At 41.4% G+C, this 24,022-nt stretch overlaps 1 long non-coding RNA gene across 1 annotated transcript in view; it reads right to left on the minus strand.

Annotated features, from left to right (window-relative positions):
- Window positions 1-992: 992 nt before the first annotated feature.
- LOC124285234 overlaps window positions 993-24,022 on the minus strand; it is a 52,719-nt gene continuing 29,689 nt past the window's right edge. The window contains exons 2-4 of the long non-coding RNA XR_006900760.1: window positions 23,160-23,341; window positions 17,621-17,784; window positions 993-5,717 (exon numbers count right to left, since the gene is read on the minus strand). This is a non-coding gene — a long non-coding RNA (uncharacterized LOC124285234). The remainder of the gene's footprint in view (window positions 5,718-17,620; window positions 17,785-23,159; window positions 23,342-24,022) is intronic.

Below are 24,022 nucleotides of genomic sequence, written 5' to 3' on the forward strand. Positions count from 1 at the left end.
GGATATACTGGGTCAGTTAATGTGCCCCGTGTTGACCCACTAGTCACTCGTGAATAGGAAATACTGGGTCAGTTAATGTGCCCCGTGTTGACTCACTAGTCACTCATGAATAGGAAATACTGGTCAGTTAATGTGCCCCATGTTGACTCACTAGTAGTGATTCGTGAATAGTGAAATAGGAAATACTGGGTCAGTTAATGTGCCCCATGTTGACTCACTAGTCACTCGTGATTAGGAAATACTGGTCAGTTAATGTGCCCCGTGTTGACCCACTAGTCACTCGTGAATAGGAAATACTGGTCAGTTAATGTGCCCCGTGTTGACTCACTAGTCACTCGTGAATAGGATATACTGGGTCAGTTATAATGTGCCCCGTGTTATCCCACTAGTCATTCGTGAATAGGAAATACTGGGTCAGTTAATGTGCCCTGTGTTGACTCACTAGTCACTCGTGAATAGGAAATACTGGTCAGTTAATGTGCCCCATGTTGACCCACTAGTCACTCGTGAATAGGAAATACTGGGTCAGTTAATGTGCCCCGTGTTGACCCACTAGTCACTCGTGAATAGGAAATACTGGTCAGTTAATGTGCCCCGTGTTGACCCACTAGTCACTCGTGAATAGGAAATACTGGGTCAGTTAATGTGCCCCGTGTTGACTCACTAGTCACTCGTGAATAGGATATACTGGGACAGTTATAATGTGCCCCGTGTTTACCCACTAGTGTTTCGTGAATAGGAAATACTGGGTCAGTTAATGTGCCCAGTGTTGACCCACTAGTCACTCGTGAATAGGAAATACTGGGTCAGTTAATGTGCCCCATGTTGACCCACTAGTCACTCGTGAATAGGAAATACTGGGTCAGTTAATGTGCCCCGTGTTGACCCACTAGTCACTCGTGAATAGGATATACTGGTCAGTTTATGCCTACCTTATTTTAACAGGACAGAACAGATTTCAGAGCGTCCACATCTACAACTGAACAATGGTATCTAGTCCAAGGTTTATTTCCTGAATGCATGGGTAACACACAGCAACATTAGGGGCACAACGAAATCATCATCGACACAACATGTAACATTACTGTAGGACAACAAACTTCAACCAGTTATAACGTGAATAGGGCATAACGGACTGGACAGTTTTTGACATTTTATAATCAAAACACACTGAGAATTTGAAATGAGTTAGTTAAAACAGAACCGGTTCCCAGTAACGGTTAATTATCTTATATTAATTATATCACCTTCAGTATTCCATAGTTGTCAGGGTTATAAGTAAGGAAGCATGTTAGGGCCACAGTCTGAATTCCATTTTATCATGTACATAGATGATACTAACATCTGAGCATTTGAAGACGCATTTTTCAAAAACTTTTAGACAAATGACTTGTTAAAGCAACTGGCCTGTAATGACTACATTCATGAATACAACCCTTCTTGTCAATTGGTACAACCCTTCTTGTGAAACCGTACAACCCTTCTTGTGAATTGGTACAACCGTCGCTTCTTTCCAGACTTTCGGGGGCGGTGGGGTAGCCTAGTGGTTAAAGCGTTGGCTCGTCACGCCGAAGACCCGGGTTCGAATCCCCACATGGGTACAATGTGTGAGGCCCATTTCTGGTGTTCCTCGCCGTGATATTGCTGAAATATTGCTAAAAGCGGCGTTAAACTAAACTCAGTCAGTCAGTCCAGACTTTCGGATACTCACTATGTTTTAAAGACATATATCCAGTAACCTCACTAGTGGTTCGGCTATTTGATTAGATAACATTTTAAGAATCTGTTGATTAAACCGTTCGGACCAGACGCTGCAATTTAGAAACATCCTGAGATATTAGCAGAGAATTCCAATTGACATTGTTAACTATATCATATGTCATATCTTTGGTATGTTTTACATTTCTTACATTACAAGTGTTGTTATTTATGGTAACAAATAGTGTACACTGGTCACCACGTATAGGATCCAAGACTCCTGAATCTAGGACATTGTCAGCAGCAGAAACAAGAGATGTATTCAAGTACTCGAGGTTACGGTTATCCTGGTAGGATCGTTAATAACTTGAGAAAGACCGTTCAAAAGTTGCAGTTGATCACATTTAAATCACCATCTTTCAAAATGTTCATATTAAAGTCGCCTACAACAGATGTATTCAGACTTCGTCAACAGCATCTCTTATTGCTTGATTAATCATGTCTCAATGTTTCACTTTTATCTGCTCTGTACGTTGTGCCAACTATGTGAGTTTGTTTCTTTAAGTTTAAGTTTTATCCAAATAGCTTCCCGTTCTGCTATATCTAATGTATGCATATGTTCAACATCAAGAATACTCTTAACGTAAATTACAACACCCCACTGCGACTCGTCCTGTCTTTACGGGATATTTTGAATCCTGGAAGTGTAACTTCGTTATTAGTTGTACCGCTATGTAGCCAGGTTTTTGATATACAAATAATATCGTTATCTTCACATTAGGCTTCAAGCATATCGGTTTTTATCTATAAGGCTGCAATATACAAGGGAACAATTTTGAACTGATTAGTTAAAGGTCCTGGATTAGGATTCATATTTTATTCATTGAGGAGAAGGCATGGGCACAAGTTATCCAACTTAATGACGCCCTCTCTCAATATTTACAACAATTATACAGAGAACATATACATGAGAGATCTTGAGTTTGAGAATATAACAGATTAGGAAGAACAGAGGAATCGTTTAGTTTGATTGATGTAGTGATGGACATGTTTGAAGATATTCAGATTTTCTTCAGTTGAGAGGTCTGCATTGCCATATAAAATAAGACATATATCTAGTGAATATCTGTTTTGTAAAATATCACCTATGTTAGCTAACAAAGTTTCTCTATGTGTTTTATAACGGGGACAATCCAAGAAATAATGATATACATGTTCACAGAGACATCCACAAGAACAGGATGGATCGGTTATAATGTTGATTCTATACAAATCATAGTTGAGCGTACTTACATTGTATCTTAACTTTGTGTGTAAAATATTTAGATTACGTATACCAGATGAAAAGGATGATGGGGCACTATTACTCATTGTTGTAATGTTTCTTCTAAATGAGGAAATGGAGTCACAGTTTCTTACAGTTGACGGGAGATTGTTCAAGGCTTTTATGGTTGACGGAATAAATGAAGTTATTGAATATTTTAGTCTTGTATTGGGTACAGTATAATTCTCAGCATTAAGTAAGTTATAATGAGTTCTTTTTTCTACAACAGGTGGTAACAATTCGTTTAAAAAAGACGGGGCGATGTCATGTTTAATCTTATAAAACAAGTTTAATTTACGCTTCTTTCTTCTCTCTGATGGCAATTCCCATCCAGTCTCGTAATAAAGAACTCTACTCGGCGTGTATTTGGGTCGGCCAGTTACTATACGAGCTGCCGCAAGCTGTAGTCTTTCTAACTTGTTTGAATCTTCAATCAGACACCCATCCCATACCTCACTCGCATATTCAAAATGTGGCCTTATAGACACTGTATAAATTCTTGATAACGTTTTCCTGTTCAATATATATTTAAATTTTCTTAAGGCACCGATCACTTTAGAGGTTTTTTCCACAATATTTCCGATGTGACATGACCAACTACCATTTGAAGAAAAAGTTAACCCCAGGTGTTTGTGAAAATCAACCTATACTAACTCCATCAAAATATAGTTTAATAGGTTGGTCACTGTCTTGTAAAGAATAGTTTCAGTTTTGTCAGGATTATATTTAATCAGCCATTCCTTCGCCCATCTACTCAATAAGGTCAAATTATCATTCATGGTTTAGGATTAGGATGTACATCGCTGAGTAGTAAGACAGTGATAAGTATTGACACTTGTCTATTGTAAATGCAAAGCTTGGTGCACAGTAGACATGCGTTTTGAAAGTTACAGGCAGATTTGACTTGGACGTGTAGATAAAACAAACCCACCGCTTGGGGATGCTGACTTACATCAATGGACATCAAAAATAGTTGATACAAAATTGTGGTTGGTTTCACTAAAACAATTAAAGGAAAATTTATCTTCGAGTCGACAGAGGAACAGAGGATTGAGTCATACACACATGTAACTAGCAGAATATACATCCATTTTGATGTAATTTGTACGTAGGTATCACTTGTGAAAACAAACAATACCTTATTTTGTATGAAAAGATGGAAGAAAACTACTTCTGCCTTCTGTGTGGTCATTTGGTCATTTTCGAAGTTATAACGAGTAAAGTAAAATCAAAACAAAATAAAACATGCAGAGAGAATGCATGGTGTAAATTAATAAGTGGTGATGATGGCGTAGTGCTATCTAATATATCTTGAAAAGAATTTATGATGAGGACAACAATTACCAAAACATTCGGAATCATGTTATATCGCGGACACCCGTGCTGCACGAGCACGGTTGAGCATTAACACGCGAGACGGTTGTTAGCACTAACTTAGCAGGGCGCATCTTGTGCGCAGTAAGTAATTATCAGTGTGTTTTGTGTCAAGATAAAGGACGTTCAAAAGTGGATAATTCCGACTCTTGGAGTAAGTAGTACCTTTAGTTGATTGACAAATGCTAATGATTACTGTTGTGTATGCTATATATAGTTGATATCCGTGTGATAGTTGCTTGATTGGCATTTTAGAAGATGATATTTGATGAACATAGAGATCTTTTCTGGGTTATCCGTATGATAGTTGCAGACTCTTGATGAAGTTAATGGTTGCAGGGTATATAAATGAACAGGTAGCTAAGAAAGTAGGATTGATGAGCAGTGATACATTAGTGCTGGTTTACTTTGTCAATCAAGTCACCACGTCACAGAGCACAGAGTAAGTGCATATTCACACTAAATATTCAGCAATAACTTCAACAGGTTGCGGAAACGGCCTATTATAGCTCGTTCGGCCATATGTTGATATGGGCCAAAGGGGCAATAATAGGCCAAAGGGGCTAAATAGGCAGTTCAGTAGGTGGAAAGAGTTCCTTCCGTTCCCCCAACTTTAAACCTAACTATAAACCTAACTATAAACCTAACCCTAACCCTAACCCTAACTTAAAGTTTGGACTTTTAGTCATTTGTGTGAGTTCTCTAGTAATTGTTGTGTTCAGTTTTGTTAATAATTTTAGCATATATTAATTCATAACTATTATTTGGGATGGGGGAACGGGAGGAACTCTTACCAATATACGGTTTGTTTTTTATTTTACCTCGAAATCGTTTTAGCTGCGAAAATAAAATACAGAAAGGACGAAACTATACGACTAACATGCTGCCAAATATAAATTATATATCTGTATACACTATTTCCACCGCATGTTTAAACTAACAACACAACACAACGGTCTCAGTAAGGACAGGCACGGTACTAATATCACATATGGATATGGAAGTAAAATGTACGTTGGCGAATGTATCATCTATATCTTCTACGTATCTATGTTTTACGCAGTCTAAGAGAGTATCATCTACATAGATGTGAGTGTCATTACATATACGAATGCATGCTCTACGTAGATGGTATGTTTTAGACTATGGCCCTATAATATGCTTCATCACATATAAGCCCCGGACAAACAACGACACCTTTAATATATACCCCGGTGATAGAAATGATATCATTTGTCTACAAAGGAAGGGGGAACATTTCACAACAGAGTCCCCCTGACAGCCACTAGAAGCAGCAACCTCTCCACAGTTGTACCTGTCCCTGAAATATAAGATATTGGCAATTAAATATGCACTGTATCTATATCATTACATCAAGGTAAAGGAGTGGTTTCCCTGCACACAATATACAAATACAGCATATACGTGGCAGTCAACCGTATTGCTATTAACGCTGTTGAACAAAGAATTCTGGCTGGCTGGTTTAACCTGGCCACGGAGCAGCGCACTGGCTGAGATGGAGTCACACCAGTGTTCTCTGACAAGGCACCTTAAGCACAACCTCGGGTCACATGACCAACACATTGTACTTCTCCCACGAGGGTTGAGAGAATCCCCTGACATGGACAGGCCATACCGGGTGACAAGGCACCTAAATCCCAGATGGTTCAGATATCATACCTGGTAGGTAGTTCCTATATAAGGAGAATGTACATAGACTGGAAACAGATACAGCTGAGTTTGTTGCGTGACGTGTAACTCTATGATGCTCCCTAACTCATTAAATATCGGCCCTATTCACCAAGTACGGCATGGTCAGGTATCCATCACGTTATCACTTGAACTGTGCAGGACAAGCTAATATACATGATGACAAGCTACTGTGCATACATGGTACTGACGTTAGTCTACTGTGCAGGACCTTCTTGTGACAAGCTAATATACATGGTACTGTGCACTGTGACAAGCTAATATACATGACGTTAGTCTACTGTGCAGGACCTTCTTGTGACAAGCTAATATACATGATACTGACGTTAGTCTACTGTGCAGGACCTTCTTGTGACAAGCTAATATACATGGTACTGACGTTAGTCTACTGTGCAGGACCTTCTTGTGACAAGCTAATATACATGGTACTGACGTTAGTCTACTGTGCAGGACCTTCTTGTGACAAGCTAATATACATGATACTGACGTTAGTCTACTGTGCAGGACCTTCTTGTGACAAGCTAATATACATGATACTGACGTTAGTCTACTGTGCAGGACCTTCTTGTGACAAGCTAATATACATGGTACTGACGTTAGTCTACTGTGCTGGACCTTCTTGTGACAAGCTAATATACATGGTACTGACGTTAGTCTACTGTGCAGGACCTTCTTGTGACAAGCTAATATACATGATACTGACGTTAGTCTACTGTGCAGGACCTTCTTGTGACAAGCTAATATACATGATACTGACGTTAGTCTACTGTGCAGGACCTTCTTGTGACAAGCTAATATACATGGTACTGACGTTAGTCTACTGTGCAGGACCTTCTTGTGACAAGCTAATATACATGATACTGACGTTAGTCTACTGTGCTGGACCTTCTTGTGACAAGCTAATATACATGGTACTGACGTTAGTCTACTGTGCAGGACCTTCTTGTGACAAGCTAATATACATGATACTGACGTTAGTCTACTGTGCAGGACCTTCTTGTGACAAGCTAATATACATGATACTGACGTTAGTCTACTGTGCAGGACCTTCTTGTGACAAGCTAATATACATGATACTGACGTTAGTCTACTGTGCTGGACCTTCTTGTGACAAGCTAATATACATGATACTGACGTTAGTCTACTGTGCAGGACCTTCTTGTGACAAGCTAATATACATGGTACTGACGTTAGTCTACTGTGCAGGACCTTCTTGTGACAAGCTAATATACATGATACTGACGTTAGTCTACTGTGCAGGACCTTCTTGTGACAAGCTAATATACATGATACTGACGTTAGTCTACTGTGCTGGACCTTCTTGTGACAAGCTAATATACATGGTACTGACGTTAGTCTACTGTGCAGGACCTTCTTGTGACAAGCTAATATACATGATACTGACGTTAGTCTACTGTGCAGGACCTTCTTGTGACAAGCTAATATACATGATACTGACGTTAGTCTACTGTGCAGGACCTTCTATGTGACAAGCTAATATACATGATACTGACGTTAGTCTACTGTGCAGGACCTTCTTGTGACAAGCTAATATACATGATACTGACGTTAGTCTACTGTGCAGGACCTTCTTGTGACAAGCTAATATACATGGTACTGACGTTAGTCTACTGTGCTGGACCTTCTTGTGACAAGCTAATATACATGATACTGACGTTAGTCTACTGTGCTGGACCTTCATGTGACAAGCTAATATACATGATACTGACGTTAGTCTACTGTGCAGGACCTTCTTGTGACAAGCTAATATACATGATACTGACGTTAGTCTACTGTGCAGGACCTTCTTGTGACAAGCTAATATACATGGTACTGACGTTAGTCTACTGTGCTGGACCTTCTTGTGACAAGCTAATATACATGGTACTGACGTTAGTCTACTGTGCAGGACCTTCATGTGACAAGCTAATATACATGATACTGACGTTAGTCTACTGTGCAGGACCTTCTTGTGACAAGCTAATATACATGGTACTGACGTTAGTCTACTGTGCAGGACCTTCTTGTGACAAGCTAATATACATGGTACTGACGTTAGTCTACTGTGCAGGACCTTCTTGTGACAAGCTAATATACATGGTACTGACGTTAGTCTACTGTGCAGGACCTTCTTGTGACAAGCTAATATACATGATACTGACGTTAGTCTACTGTGCTGGACCTTCTTGTGACAAGCTAATATACATGATACTGACGTTAGTCTACTGTGCAGGACCTTCTGGTGACAAGCTAATATACATGATACTGACGTTAGTCTACTGTGCTGGACCTTCTTGTGACAAGCTAATATACATGATACTGACGTTAGTCTACTGTGCAGGACCTTCTTGTGACAAGCTAATATACATGGTACTGACGTTAGTCTACTGTGCAGGACCTTCTTGTGACAAGCTAATATACATGGTACTGACGTTAGTCTACTGTGCAGGACCTTCTTGTGACAAGCTAATATACATGGTACTGACGTTAGTCTACTGTGCTGGACCTTCTTGTGACAAGCTAATATACATGATACTAATATACATGGTACTGACGTTAGTCTACTGTGCAGGACCTTCTTGTGACAAGCTAATATACATGGTACTGACGTTAGTCTACTGTGCAGGACCTTCTTGTGACAAGCTAATATACATGATACTGACGTTAGTCTACTGTGCAGGACCTTCTTGTGACAAGCTAATATACATGATACTGACGTTAGTCTACTGTGCAGGACCTTCTTGTGACAAGCTAATATACATGGTACTGACGTTAGTCTACTGTGCAGGACCTTCTTGTGACAAGCTAATATACATGATACTGACGTTAGTCTACTGTGCAGGACCTTCTTGTGACAAGCTAATATACATGATACTGACGTTAGTCTACTGTGCAGGACCTTCTTGTGACAAGCTAATATACATGGTACTGACGTTAGTCTACTGTGCAGGACCTTCTTGTGACAAGCTAATATACATGATACTGACGTTAGTCTACTGTGCTGCAGGACCTTCTTGTGACAAGCTAATATACATGATACTGACGTTAGTCTACTGTGCAGGACCTTCTTGTGACAAGCTAATATACATGATACTGACGTTAGTCTACTGTGCAGGACCTTCTTGTGACAAGCTAATATACATGGTACTGACGTTAGTCTACTGTGCAGGACCTTCTTGTGACAAGCTAATATACATGATACTGACGTTAGTCTACTGTGCAGGACCTTCTTGTGACAAGCTAATATACATGATACTGACGTTAGTCTACTGTGCAGGACCTTCATGTGACAAGCTAATATACATGATACTGACGTTAGTCTACTGTGCTGGACCTTCTTGTGACAAGCTAATATACATGATACTGACGTTAGTCTACTGTGCAGGACCTTCTTGTGACAAGCTAATATACATGGTACTGACGTTAGTCTACTGTGCAGGACCTTCTTGTGACAAGCTAATATACATGGTACTGACGTTAGTCTACTGTGCAGGACCTTCTTGTGACAAGCTAATATACATGGTACTGACGTTAGTCTACTGTGCAGGACCTTCTTGTGACAAGCTAATATACATGATACTGACGTTAGTCTACTGTGCAGGACCTTCTTGTGACAAGCTAATATACATGATACTGACGTTAGTCTACTGTGCAGGACCTTCTTGTGACAAGCTAATATACATGATACTGACGTTAGTCTACTGTGCAGGACCTTCTTGTGACAAGCTAATATACATGATACTGACGTTAGTCTACTGTGCACCTTCTTGTGACAAGCTAATATACATGATACTGACGTTAGTCTACTGTGCTGGACCTTCTTGTGACAAGCTAATATACATGATACTGACGTTAGTCTACTGTGCAGGACCTTCTTGTGACAAGCTAATATACATGGTACTGACGTTAGTCTACTGTGCAGGACCTTCTTGTGACAAGCTAATATACATGATACTGACGTTAGTCTACTGTGCTAATATACATGGACCTTCACCTGTGACAAGCTAATATACATGATACTGACGTTAGTCTACTGTGCAGGACCTTCTTGTGACAAGCTAATATACATGATACTGACGTTAGTCTACTGTGCAGGACCTTCTTGTGACAAGCTAATATACATGGTACTGACGTTAGTCTACTGTGCTGGACCTTCTTGTGACAAGCTAATATACATGATACTGACGTTAGTCTACTGTGCAGGACCTTCTTGTGACAAGCTAATATACATGATACTGACGTTAGTCTACTGTGCAGGACCTTCTTGTGACAAGCTAATATACATGATACTGACGTTAGTCTACTGTGCAGGACCTTCTTGTGACAAGCTAATATACATGGTACTGACGTTAGTCTACTGTGCTGGACCTTCTTGTGACAAGCTAATATACATGGTACTGACGTTAGTCTACTGTGCAGGACCTTCTTGTGACAAGCTAATATACATGGTACTGACGTTAGTCTACTGTGCAGGACCTTCTTGTGACAAGCTAATATACATGATACTGACGTTAGTCTACTGTGCAGGACCTTCTTGTGACAAGCTAATATACATGGTACTGACGTTAGTCTACTGTGCAGGACCTTCTTGTGACAAGCTAATATACATGGTACTGACGTTAGTCTACTGTGCAGGACCTTCTTGTGACAAGCTAATATACATGATACTGACGTTAGTCTACTGTGCTGGACCTTCTTGTGACAAGCTAATATACATGATACTGACGTTAGTCTACTGTGCAGGACCTTCTTGTGACAAGCTAATATACATGATACTGACGTTAGTCTACTGTGCTGGACCTTCTTGTGACAAGCTAATATACATGATACTGACGTTAGTCTACTGTGCAGGACCTTCTTGTGACAAGCTAATATACATGATACTGACGTTAGTCTACTGTGCAGGACCTTCTTGTGACAAGCTAATATACATGGTACTGACGTTAGTCTACTGTGCAGGACCTTCTTGTGACAAGCTAATATACATGGTACTGACGTTAGTCTACTGTGCTGGACCTTCTTGTGACAAGCTAATATACATGGTACTGACGTTAGTCTACTGTGCAGGACCTTCTTGTGACAAGCTAATATACATGGTACTGACGTTAGTCTACTGTGCAGGACCTTCTTGTGACAAGCTAATATACATGATACTGACGTTAGTCTACTGTGCAGGACCTTCTTGTGACAAGCTAATATACATGGTACTGACGTTAGTCTACTGTGCTGGACCTTCATGTGACAAGCTAATATACATGATACTGACGTTAGTCTACTGTGCAGGACCTTCTTGTGACAAGCTAATATACATGGTACTGACGTTAGTCTACTGTGCAGGACCTTCTTGTGACAAGCTAATATACATGATACTGACGTTAGTCTACTGTGCAGGACCTTCTTGTGACAAGCTAATATACATGGTACTGACGTTAGTCTACTGTGCAGGACCTTCTTGTGACAAGCTAATATACATGATACTGACGTTAGTCTACTGTGCTGGACCTTCTTGTGACAAGCTAATATACATGGTACTGACGTTAGTCTACTGTGCAGGACCTTCATGTGACAAGCTAATATACATGATACTGACGTTAGTCTACTGTGCAGGACCTTCTTGTGACAAGCTAATATACATGGTACTGACGTTAGTCTACTGTGCTGGACCTTCTTGTGACAAGCTAATATACATGATACTGACGTTAGTCTACTGTGCTGGACCTTCTTGTGACAAGCTAATATACATGGTACTGACGTTAGTCTACTGTGCAGGACCTTCTTGTGACAAGCTAATATACATGATACTGACGTTAGTCTACTGTGCAGGACCTTCTTGTGACAAGCTAATATACATGATACTGACGTTAGTCTACTGTGCAGGACCTTCTTGTGACAAGCTAATATACATGATACTGACGTTAGTCTACTGTGCAGGACCTTCTTGTGACAAGCTAATATACATGATACTGACGTTAGTCTACTGTGCAGGACCTTCTTGTGACAAGCTAATATACATGATACTGACGTTAGTCTACTGTGCAGGACCTTCTTGTGACAAGCTAATATACATGGTACTGACGTTAGTCTACTGTGCAGGACCTTCATGTGACAAGCTAATATACATGATACTGACGTTAGTCTACTGTGCAGGACCTTCTTGTGACAAGCTAATATACATGGTACTGACGTTAGTCTACTGTGCAGGACCTTCTTGTGACAAGCTAATATACATGGTACTGACGTTAGTCTACTGTGCAGGACCTTCTGTGACAAGCTAATATACATGATACTGACGTTAGTCTACTGTGCAGGACCTTCTTGTGACAAGCTAATATACATGATACTGACGTTAGTCTACTGTGCAGGACCTTCTTGTGACAAGCTAATATACATGATACTGACGTTAGTCTACTGTGCAGGACCTTCTTGTGACAAGCTAATATACATGATACTGACGTTAGTCTACTGTGCTGGACCTTCTTGTGACAAGCTAATATACATGGTACTGACGTTAGTCTACTGTGCAGGACCTTCTTGTGACAAGCTAATATACATGGTACTGACGTTAGTCTACTGTGCAGGACCTTCTTGTGACAAGCTAATATACATGGTACTGACGTTAGTCTACTGTGCAGGACCTTCTTGTGACAAGCTAATATACATGATACTGACGTTAGTCTACTGTGCTGGACCTTCTTGTGACAAGCTAATATACATGATACTGACGTTAGTCTACTGTGCAGGACCTTCTTGTGACAAGCTAATATACATGGTACTGACGTTAGTCTACTGTGCAGGACCTTCTTGTGACAAGCTAATATACATGATACTGACGTTAGTCTACTGTGCAGGACCTTCTTGTGACAAGCTAATATACATGGTACTGACGTTAGTCTACTGTGCAGGACCTTCTTGTGACAAGCTAATATACATGATACTGACGTTAGTCTACTGTGCAGGACCTTCTTGTGACAAGCTAATATACATGATACTGACGTTAGTCTACTGTGCTGGACCTTCTTGTGACAAGCTAATATACATGATACTGACGTTAGTCTACTGTGCAGGACCTTCTTGTGACAAGCTAATATACATGGTACTGACGTTAGTCTACTGTGCAGGACCTTCTTGTGACAAGCTAATATACATGATACTGACGTTAGTCTACTGTGCAGGACCTTCTTGTGACAAGCTAATATACATGATACTGACGTTAGTCTACTGTGCAGGACCTTCTTGTGACAAGCTAATATACATGATACTGACGTTAGTCTACTGTGCAGGACCTTCTTGTGACAAGCTAATATACATGATACTGACGTTAGTCTACTGTGCAGGACCTTCATGTGACAAGCTAATATACATGGTACTGACGTTAGTCTACTGTGCAGGACCTTCATGTGACAAGCTAATATACATGATACTGACGTTAGTCTACTGTGCTGGACCTTCTTGTGACAAGCTAATATACATGATACTGACGTTAGTCTACTGTGCAGGACCTTCTTGTGACAAGCTAATATACATGATACTGACGTTAGTCTACTGTGCAGGACCTTCTTGTGACAAGCTAATATACATGATACTGACGTTAGTCTACTGTGCAGGACCTTCTTGTGACAAGCTAATATACATGATACTGACGTTAGTCTACTGTGCAGGACCTTCTTGTGACAAGCTAATATACATGGTACTGACGTTAGTCTACTGTGCAGGACCTTCTTGTGACAAGCTAATATACATGATACTGACGTTAGTCTACTGTGCAGGACCTTCTTGTGACAAGCTAATATACATGGTACTGACGTTAGTCTACTGTGCAGGACCTTCATGTGACAAGCTAATATACATGATACTGACGTTAGTCTACTGTGCAGGACCTTCTTGTGACAAGCTAATATACATGATACTGACGTTAGTCTACTGTGCAGGACCTTCTTGTGACAAGCTAATATACATGATACTGACGTTAGTCTACTGTGCTGGACCTTCTTGTGACAAGCTAATATACATGATACTGACGTTAGTCTACTGTGCAGGACCTTCTTGTGACAAGCTAATATACATGATACTGACGTTAGTCTACTGTGCAGGACCTTCTTGTGACAAGCTAATATACATGGTACTGACGTTAGTCTACTGTGCAGGACCTTCTTGTGACAAGCTAATATACATGGTACTGACGTTAGTCTACTGTGCAGGACCTTCATGTGACAAGCTAATATACATGATACTGACGTTAGTCTACTGTGCTGGACCTTCTTGTGACAAGCTAATATACATGGTACTGACGTTAGTCTACTGTGCAGGACCTTCTTGTGACAAGCTAATATACATGATACTGACGTTAGTCTACTGTGCAGGACCTTCTTGTGACAAGCTAATATACATGATACTGACGTTAGTCTACTGTGCTGGACCTTCATGTGACAAGCTAATATACATGATACTGACGTTAGTCTACTGTGCAGGACCTTCTTGTGACAAGCTAATATACATGATACTGACGTTAGTCTACTGTGCCCTTCTTGTGACAAGCTAATATACATGGTACTGACGTTAGTCTACTGTGCAGGACCTTCTTGTGACAAGCTAATATACATGATACTGACGTTAGTCTACTGTGCAGGACCTTCTTGTGACAAGCTAATATACATGATACTGACGTTAGTCTACTGTGCAGGACCTTCTTGTGACAAGCTAATATACATGATACTGACGTTAGTCTACTGTGCAGGACCTTCTTGTGACAAGCTAATATACATGGTACTGACGTTAGTCTACTGTGCAGGACCTTCTTGTGACAAGCTAATATACATGGTACTGACGTTAGTCTACTGTGCTGGACCTTCATGTGACAAGCTAATATACATGATACTGACGTTAGTCTACTGTGCAGGACCTTCTTGTGACAAGCTAATATACATGGTACTGACGTTAGTCTACTGTGCAGGACCTTCTTGTGACAAGCTAATATACATGGTACTGACGTTAGTCTACTGTGCAGGACCTTCTTGTGACAAGCTAATATACATGGTACTGACGTTAGTCTACTGTGCTGGACCTTCTTGTGACAAGCTAATATACATGATACTGACGTTAGTCTACTGTGCAGGACCTTCTTGTGACAAGCTAATATACATGATACTGACGTTAGTCTACTGTGCAGGACCTTCTTGTGACAAGCTAATATACATGATACTGACGTTAGTCTACTGTGCAGGACCTTCTTGTGACAAGCTAATATACATGATACTGACGTTAGTCTACTGTGCAGGACCTTCTTGTGACAAGCTAATATACATGGTACTGACGTTAGTCTACTGTGCAGGACCTTCTTGTGACAAGCTAATATACATGATACTGACGTTAGTCTACTGTGCAGGACCTTCTTGTGACAAGCTAATATACATGGTACTGACGTTAGTCTACTGTGCTGGACCTTCATGTGACAAGCTAATATACATGATACTGACGTTAGTCTACTGTGCTGGACCTTCTTGTGACAAGCTAATATACATGGTACTGACGTTAGTCTACTGTGCAGGACCTTCATGTGACAAGCTAATATACATGATACTGACGTTAGTCTACTGTGCTGGACCTTCTTGTGACAAGCTAATATACATGGTACTGACGTTAGTCTACTGTGCAGGACCTTCTTGTGACAAGCTAATATACATGGTACTGACGTTAGTCTACTGTGCTGGACCTTCTTGTGACAAGCTAATATACATGATACTGACGTTAGTCTACTGTGCAGGACCTTCTTGTGACAAGCTAATATACATGATACTGACGTTAGTCTACTGTGCAGGACCTTCTTGTGACAAGCTAATATACATGGTACTGACGTTAGTCTACTGTGCAGGACCTTCTTGTGACAAGCTAATATACATGGTACTGACGTTAGTCTACTGTGCAGGACCTTCTTGTGACAAGCTAATATACATGATACTGACGTTAGTCTACTGTGCTGGACCTTCTTGTGACAAGCTAATATACATGATACTGACGTTAGTCTACTGTGCAGGACCTTCTTGTGACAAGCTAATATACATGGTACTGACGTTAGTCTACTGTGCAGGACCTTCTTGTGACAAGCTAATATACATGGTACTGACGTTAGTCTACTGTGCAGGACCTTCTTGTGACAAGCTAATATACATGATACTGACGTTAGTCTACTGTGCAGGACCTTCTTGTGACAAGCTAATATACATGATACTGACGTTAGTCTACTGTGCAGGACCTTCTTGTGACAAGCTAATATACATGATACTGACGTTAGTCTACTGTGCAGGACCTTCTTGTGACAAGCTAATATACATGATACTGACGTTAGTCTACTGTGCAGGACCTTCTTGTGACAAGCTAATATACATGATACTGACGTTAGTCTACTGTGCAGGACCTTCTTGTGACAAGCTAATATACATGGTACTGACGTTAGTCTACTGTGCAGGACCTTCTTGTGACAAGCTAATATACATGGTACTGACGTTAGTCTACTGTGCAGGACCTTCTTGTGACAAGCTAATATACATGATACTGACGTTAGTCTACTGTGCAGGACCTTCTTGTGACAAGCTAATATACATGATACTGACGTTAGTCTACTGTGCTGGACCTTCTTGTGACAAGCTAATATACATGATACTGACGTTAGTCTACTGTGCTGGACCTTCTTGTGACAAGCTAATATACATGATACTGACGTTAGTCTACTGTGCTGGACCTTCTTGTGACAAGCTAATATACATGATACTGACGTTAGTCTACTGTGCAGGACCTTCATGTGACAAGCTAATATACATGATACTGACGTTAGTCTACTGTGCTGGACCTTCTTGTGACAAGCTAATATACATGATACTGACGTTAGTCTACTGTGCTGGACCTTCTTGTGACAAGCTAATATACATGATACTGACGTTAGTCTACTGTGCAGGACCTTCTTGTGACAAGCTAATATACATGATACTGACGTTAGTCTACTGTGCAGGACCTTCTTGTGACAAGCTAATATACATGGTACTGACGTTAGTCTACTGTGCAGGACCTTCTTGTGACAAGCTAATATACATGATACTGACGTTAGTCTACTGTGCAGGACCTTCTTGTGACAAGCTAATATACATGATACTGACGTTAGTCTACTGTGCTGGACCTTCTTGTGACAAGCTAATATACATGGTACTGACGTTAGTCTACTGTGCAGGACCTTCTTGTGACAAGCTAATATACATGATACTGACGTTAGTCTACTGTGCAGGACCTTCTTTGACAAGCTAATATACATGATACTGACGTTAGTCCACGGGGGAGTTGTGGGTGAAATATTGAGCAATCAACTCAATGCCCCATCATATTGAGGGTGGGAACATCGGCCCCTCACTGTCACACTGTTATCACACCAGCTGAGGCTTCCATAACGGTGTTTAGTGACCTGTACTACAGATGCTGTCCGTGACAATACATGAGTACTGGGCCCCTCTGACCCTGAATAAGACTTACCACGTGATGTTTTAGTTGTACTTCAGCTTAATCCTGGTTCGTGCTGTCAAACCTCTTTCAGCATGGACGATGTCACGTGACATACCGACGTAACGCTTCCGACGTTTATTGTAGCCTTGCGTTTGGGGCATTTTGTAGCAACTGTTGGAGGGACCGTTGCTTGGCTGGTCAGAAAAACAAAAGACATTCGGTTTTAAAAATGGAATCAGTGCTCAATTTTGGTTTTCGGATTTTGCAGATTATCATGACGAAATGAGTTCTTAATATTCTAACCACAAGTGAGACATATTCCCCGTGAAAAATGTGTTTGATTGTATGGATTTTATGTCCCGAAACAAGAACTGAAGAAACCACATTGAATGGCTATTGACGTACATTATTCACGAATCGGGTTGTATTTAGTTTACTTTAAGTATGACAGGAATTTTTCGTCCTCTGTCTAACACACGAATAATTAAAATTCCGAATATTCGAGAAAAGATCTTCAACGTGACTATTTCAAAAGTTGTTTTGAACATTCAAGATACTAAAGTACTGTCGGAAATAGAAAAAAACCCTGTTTTAGGCTGTTACCCCGTATCCCTAAAACTGACAAAGTTACAAATAGCATATATATCGAAATAACCCACATCGACCTAACTGGACATTCAGTGGGATGCATAATAGTATATCCAGAAAAGCATGTTTACTCGTAAAATCGGGCAAAACTTACGAAAAATACGAATAGCTGCTCAAAACAATAGATCGGACTATAGATGGCAATTAGGTGGCTCAGGAAGGTATGACGACGGACCGTCAACTCACCTGGCATGAAATGCACGTCCTGCCTACAGGCACAAGGGGTTATCTCAAAGATATTTTATGCTTTTTCATGTGTGTTGAATATGTCTCATCTATTGATCATAAAGTTTATGTTGAGATACGTAAAATGGTATGATACCCATGGAAAAGCTTAAATCAGCCATGGTATTAAATGTCTCCAAATATATAGGTGGCATGACCACCCGAAGATCGACAGGACTGGATATTATTTGTAAATTGTTATGACATGCCGTTTGCTTCCCAGTTTAATTCCCCTAAAGCATTATCTTATCTCAGCTTATATCTCTATCCCCCAGCCCGACCCAAACCACCGTCTACGACACCTGTCCTGGATTCGCTTTTGAGACGACCCCTCCTACCTGTTTCTTTGTATAGTGATAGTGAGACTCCATGGTAGCTACATCCTTCATAGTTTCAGTATTAAAGTTATTATTTTTTACATCAGCTATCGTTTATAATGAAGCTAAGTTTAATTTCAAAATGGACTTTTAAAAATTGTCCTTTGTAATATAATATCATCACACACTAATTTGCATAAAGCCATGGTCTGTTCCAAATAAGTCGCTTTGGACTTAGAAAAAACCCGCATTTCTCATTTCTGCACTAATCTCTCCTCAGTAAAATCCTTTTTCTACGTTTCCTATCTCCCTACCACTGAGACTGTAGTTAGGCCGAACCTAGTTTAACACATATTTCACACTTACACATATTAACTACATAAATTGTAGATATCAATGCGAAAACCCCCAGTTTTTTTCTATTTCCGACAGTACTTTAATGTGGACATTCCAAGAGGTGATTTGTATACGTATGGGTACTTACGTGAATATTTAATGTTTCTTTCTTAATATTTATGATTCACCCCCGATAAGTCAAACCATGCAACCCGTCAAGATCCGGGTTAGAATTGGTCTTCAGTCACCTATGTTTGTCGTACGAGTCGACGAAGTCACTAACGGGATCGGGTAGTCAGGTTCGCTGACTTGGTTGACACATGCCATCGTATCCCAGTTGCGTAGATCGATGCTCATGATGCTGATCACTGGACTGTCTGGTCCAGACTGGATTATTTACAGACCGCCGCCATACAGCTGGGATATTGCTGAGTGCGGCGTTAAACAACCAACCAACCATGAAAACATGCAGTGACACTTGGGTGTGTTCTTTCAGAAAGAAAGTTTGCTGGTGCTGTTGACATGTGTAAACAAATGGCATGATATCATATGACAGTAGAGATTGTGCCAGGCTTAATGTGGTAGGTTCTAGATAGCTGCACGTACATAGAGCGGCAATGTGGTAGGTTGTAGATAGCTGTACGTACGTCTGTAGAGCGGGAATGTGGTAGGTTCTAGATAGCTGCATGTACGTCTATAGAGCGGGATGTCTATAGAGTGGTTCTCTAGGAATGTAGAGCGGGAATGTGGTAGGTTCTAGATAGCTGCATGTACGTCTATAGAGCGGGAATGTGGTAGGTTCTAGATAGCTACATGTACGTCTATAGGTTTCTAGATAGCTGCATGTACGTCTATAGAGCGGGAATACGTTATGAGCGGGAATGTGGTAGGTTCTAGATAGCTGCATGTACGTCTATAGAGCGGAAATGTGGTAGGTTCTAGATAGCTGCATGTACGTCTATAGAGCGGGAATGTGGTAGGTTCTAGATAGCTGCATGTACGTCTATAGAGCGGGAATGTGGTAGGTTCTAGATAGCTGCATGTACGTCTATAGAGCGGGAATGTGGTAGGTTCTAGATAGCTGCATGTACGTCTATAGAGCGGGAATGTGGTAGGTTCTAGATAGCTGCATGTACGTCTATAGAGCGGGAATGTGGTAGGTTCTAGATAGCTGCATGTACGTCTATAGAGCGGGAATGTGGTAGGTTCTAGATAGCTGCATGTACGTCTATAGAGCGGGAATGTGGCGATTTGATGACTTTTGTCGACCTGAGCGGTTTCCTAAGTACTCTGAAAACAGCGAATTCCTGCTACCTTTCAACACTATTCCTGAAATATTCGACCGTGACTATTTCGTGGTTGCACTGCCACAAAGTTTGTAACCTAACCCAGCGTGTATAAATACTGAAAACATCGAGCTAACCGAGGTTCGATACAACTGCGATATTGTGACTAAAAAGGAATAAGCAGGGAGCCGGCTTCCGCCTCGGGACAACCGTTTTTGACACAAAGACGTTTGATTGTTATTAGTTGATTATTCATTGATCGCATTCACTGATCGTTCAGTTAAAACATCTCCTCGTACCAGAAGCAGACTGTGTCTGTAACATCCCCATACCACTGACCATCAGAACCTCATATGAAGCCCATCTGAACCCAATTTTGCGAAAATGTCAGCGTTCCGATTAGTTCCAGTGAACATTAACCCGACATCCTTTTTTGGGGATCCCCTTTTTCCGTAAAATCCGATAGAGATCCAACATTGATCGGGTTAATCGGATGAAAGACTGGTAGCGGCCCGATGTATGTCCGCCATAGTCATCGGTGGCGTCCGACTGATCCGATTGCGGTCGGATTGAAATTCGAGAGTGACCTGACACTAATCTGACACTCCCAGCATCTCTCACCAATCCCACAAATCAGTTACTATTCGTAGGATAATCGGACACTGTCTCAATACTGGTCGGATTTGTCGCCAAAATCGGCAGTCGAGTATTAAAGCTGAAGGGGTTGTCGGCACGGGTAATACAGATATGTACCCTGGCCATAATGGGAATACATAAACGTACCTTAGGACGATTCCCTTCCCATTGTTTCGTATTCTTGATCGGATCTGTCATGCTGTTGTATTAGATACATTTGATTGCGTTATCTAAGTACTGAGAATACACAGTGACGGATATTTCGCGATGCATATGAATACCAATCGCAATCAGTTGAACGGGAACACCTACATGCGGTTTCGGTTTTGGATTGCAGAATATGGACTCGTCCGCCTTTTACGGTACCGGGTACGTTTCTGTATTTTGACTTTGTTTAGGGTACATATGTGTATACAGTACCGTACCTGGGGTACGTATCTGTAGTGCCTGTGCCGACAACGACCCCTTCAGCAGTGTTAAAGCGGGCTGCACCTCCTGACGGTACCTGTCATGGATCACCGTCCCCGCTACACTGCGGCCCTGGGCTTTGTGTTTGTGCTGCAGCAACACACTATGCAACAGATGCAATGACCCTTGAGGTGCTGAGAAGAAGGCTGAGAAGTAGGCTGAGAAGTAGGCATAGAAGGCCACGTCGTTATCTTCTGCATCTTCAGGAGGAGGAGGAGGAGGCACAGGAGAATCTTCTGGAACTTCAAGATTGTTGAGGGGTGCTGTGAAGTCACTTCTTTGCCTTCTGTCCTCGAACATTTCTGTTCTTTCTTGGACCCATCTTCAGGATCTTGGTCCGATGGAAATCTGCAGACTGAGTGTCGGCTGACCCTCCCTTTGTAGTCCGTTGGCCGTCAGATGTCACCGCTTGATGTGCGATATGTGTCGGATGGAAGTTGAGTTAATGAGCGATTGCCCTCTGATGTCAAAACGGTTAGCAATCGGACGGTGCTAAATATCATGTTACCATCCGAGGAGAATCGAATTGGTGATGGGCGGCTATCAGGAGCGTTGGGAAGACCGCAGATTGTAATCAGATGAGCGTCAGGTGACTGTTAATCTCGGACACTTATCAGATTGCCGTCAGACGTCGGCTAGACACGTCCGATACTTGCACAACACGAATCCGACACACATCGGACTGACTCGACATTCATCCGACACTGATCCGATGGCGACCTAAGCTCTGAGCTTAGTTCTTTCATCGGACGAATTCGCCCCATCGGATCACGCCCGACACATCGGACACTGACCTGACAAACACAAATCGGATTCATCACACTGTGATACGATACTCTTCGGTGGGTTACCGGAAGGAAGAAAACCTTTGCTTCCAATGAGTGACCGATGAGCCAGAAATCTCTGTGGAATGGGGGTATAAGTGACTGGTGTTAAACACTACAGTGAACAAATACATGTTGCATCACCAAGGCGTGTATACGTAAATGCTTGATTTTGGACCGGACAAACCCGTGACTGAGGGAGGGCGTGAGCAAATTGGCGATATCGGGGCACCATGCCACTAAGTCAGTCACGTGACAGAGGTTGATATCTTGATGACCTCTTCAGTCGACTGACGACGAGCGCACAGTTCCGCTCTGTCATCTCCACTCATGAGTGCATGTGTCCTCACAATCTGAGACAGTGGACCAACTGTGGGCATCATGTACCCATGTCAAGTGTGTTCTACATCCTCTCAAGTACGACTTGAAACTTACACAGCCATGTGTTGCAGGTCATCTATATGGACTGACGCTTAGTCTCGGAATATAATAGACCCATTTAGAGTGAAAAGGATCCTCAGTGAGATGGGAAATTCCTGAACCTTGGGAAATCTGGACTTGCTTCGTTAGGGAAAATAATGTGATTCAGGGACTGTGAGACAGAATAGCGATCTGTGTTGTGTTGGATATTTGACATTAACACACATCTGTAAAGCACGAGTGGTCCAGTCTAAGATGCCCCTTAGGTTGTCAGTAAATAATTATTGTGGGTTCGAATCCCAGTTCGCCTGAGTATGTTTCTAATGTTGTCAGCGAAACACCGGGGCTCGTGGGTTTGACCGAAGTGGTAAACATTTAGGACCTTTCTTCCTTGAACTATTGCTATTACCATGCATCTTCCTGTACGGAGCGACGATGTTGCCGGAACACACGAGCACCGTGCAGTCAATGATGAGGTCGGAGTCGGGGTAGTTGACGAACTTGAAGCCGTACAGGGGAGCCCAGGCTACATCAACGTCATTCAACTTCTCAATGGTGAACTGCCCGATGACGGCATCTTGCTTTGTGCATCTGTTTAATAAACGGGTGAAAATGTAACGTCAAAATCTTCAATGTCCTTACTAGAATACACATGTGCCCCAAATGTGCTAGATGTAAAACAGACGTTCTCACAATGTTCCTGCTCAAATACACATGTGCTGATAACGTACCAGATGTAAAACAGACATGCTCACAATGTTCCTGCTAGAATACACATGTGCCCCAAATGTACCAGATGTAAAACAGACGTTCTCACAATGTTCCTGCTCAAATACACATGTGCCCACAAATGTACTAGATGTAAAACAGACGTTCTCACAATGTTCCTGCTAGAATACACATGTGCCCCAAATGTACCCGATGTAAAACAGACGTTCTCACAATGTTTCTGCTCAAATACACATATGCTGACTGTTAATGCTAAATACAAGTTATGTTATATTCGGTAATGTTCAGCATTGTTAAACCAGGCATGTATGAGTGTCTTGTATGGTGGCCTAATGGTTAACACATTAGACTTGTGATCCAAAGTGCTAGGTTTCAAATCCAGTGTAATGGCAAAAACTTTTCTAAATTTAATCAGTAAATATATAGCCTCACTTTCATTATTGATGGTCACATGACCATAACCTTTGCACAAAATCTTCATGCAAGGCTGATTTACTGTGCTATCCACAAGGTCACTTGGCTGTCTGCAAACCTCCCTGTATA

Source organism: Haliotis rubra, unplaced genomic scaffold, assembly GCF_003918875.1.
Source record: "Haliotis rubra isolate DU_JTF1 unplaced genomic scaffold, ASM391887v1 Scf355, whole genome shotgun sequence".
Taxonomy (NCBI): domain Eukaryota; kingdom Metazoa; phylum Mollusca; class Gastropoda; order Lepetellida; family Haliotidae; genus Haliotis; species Haliotis rubra.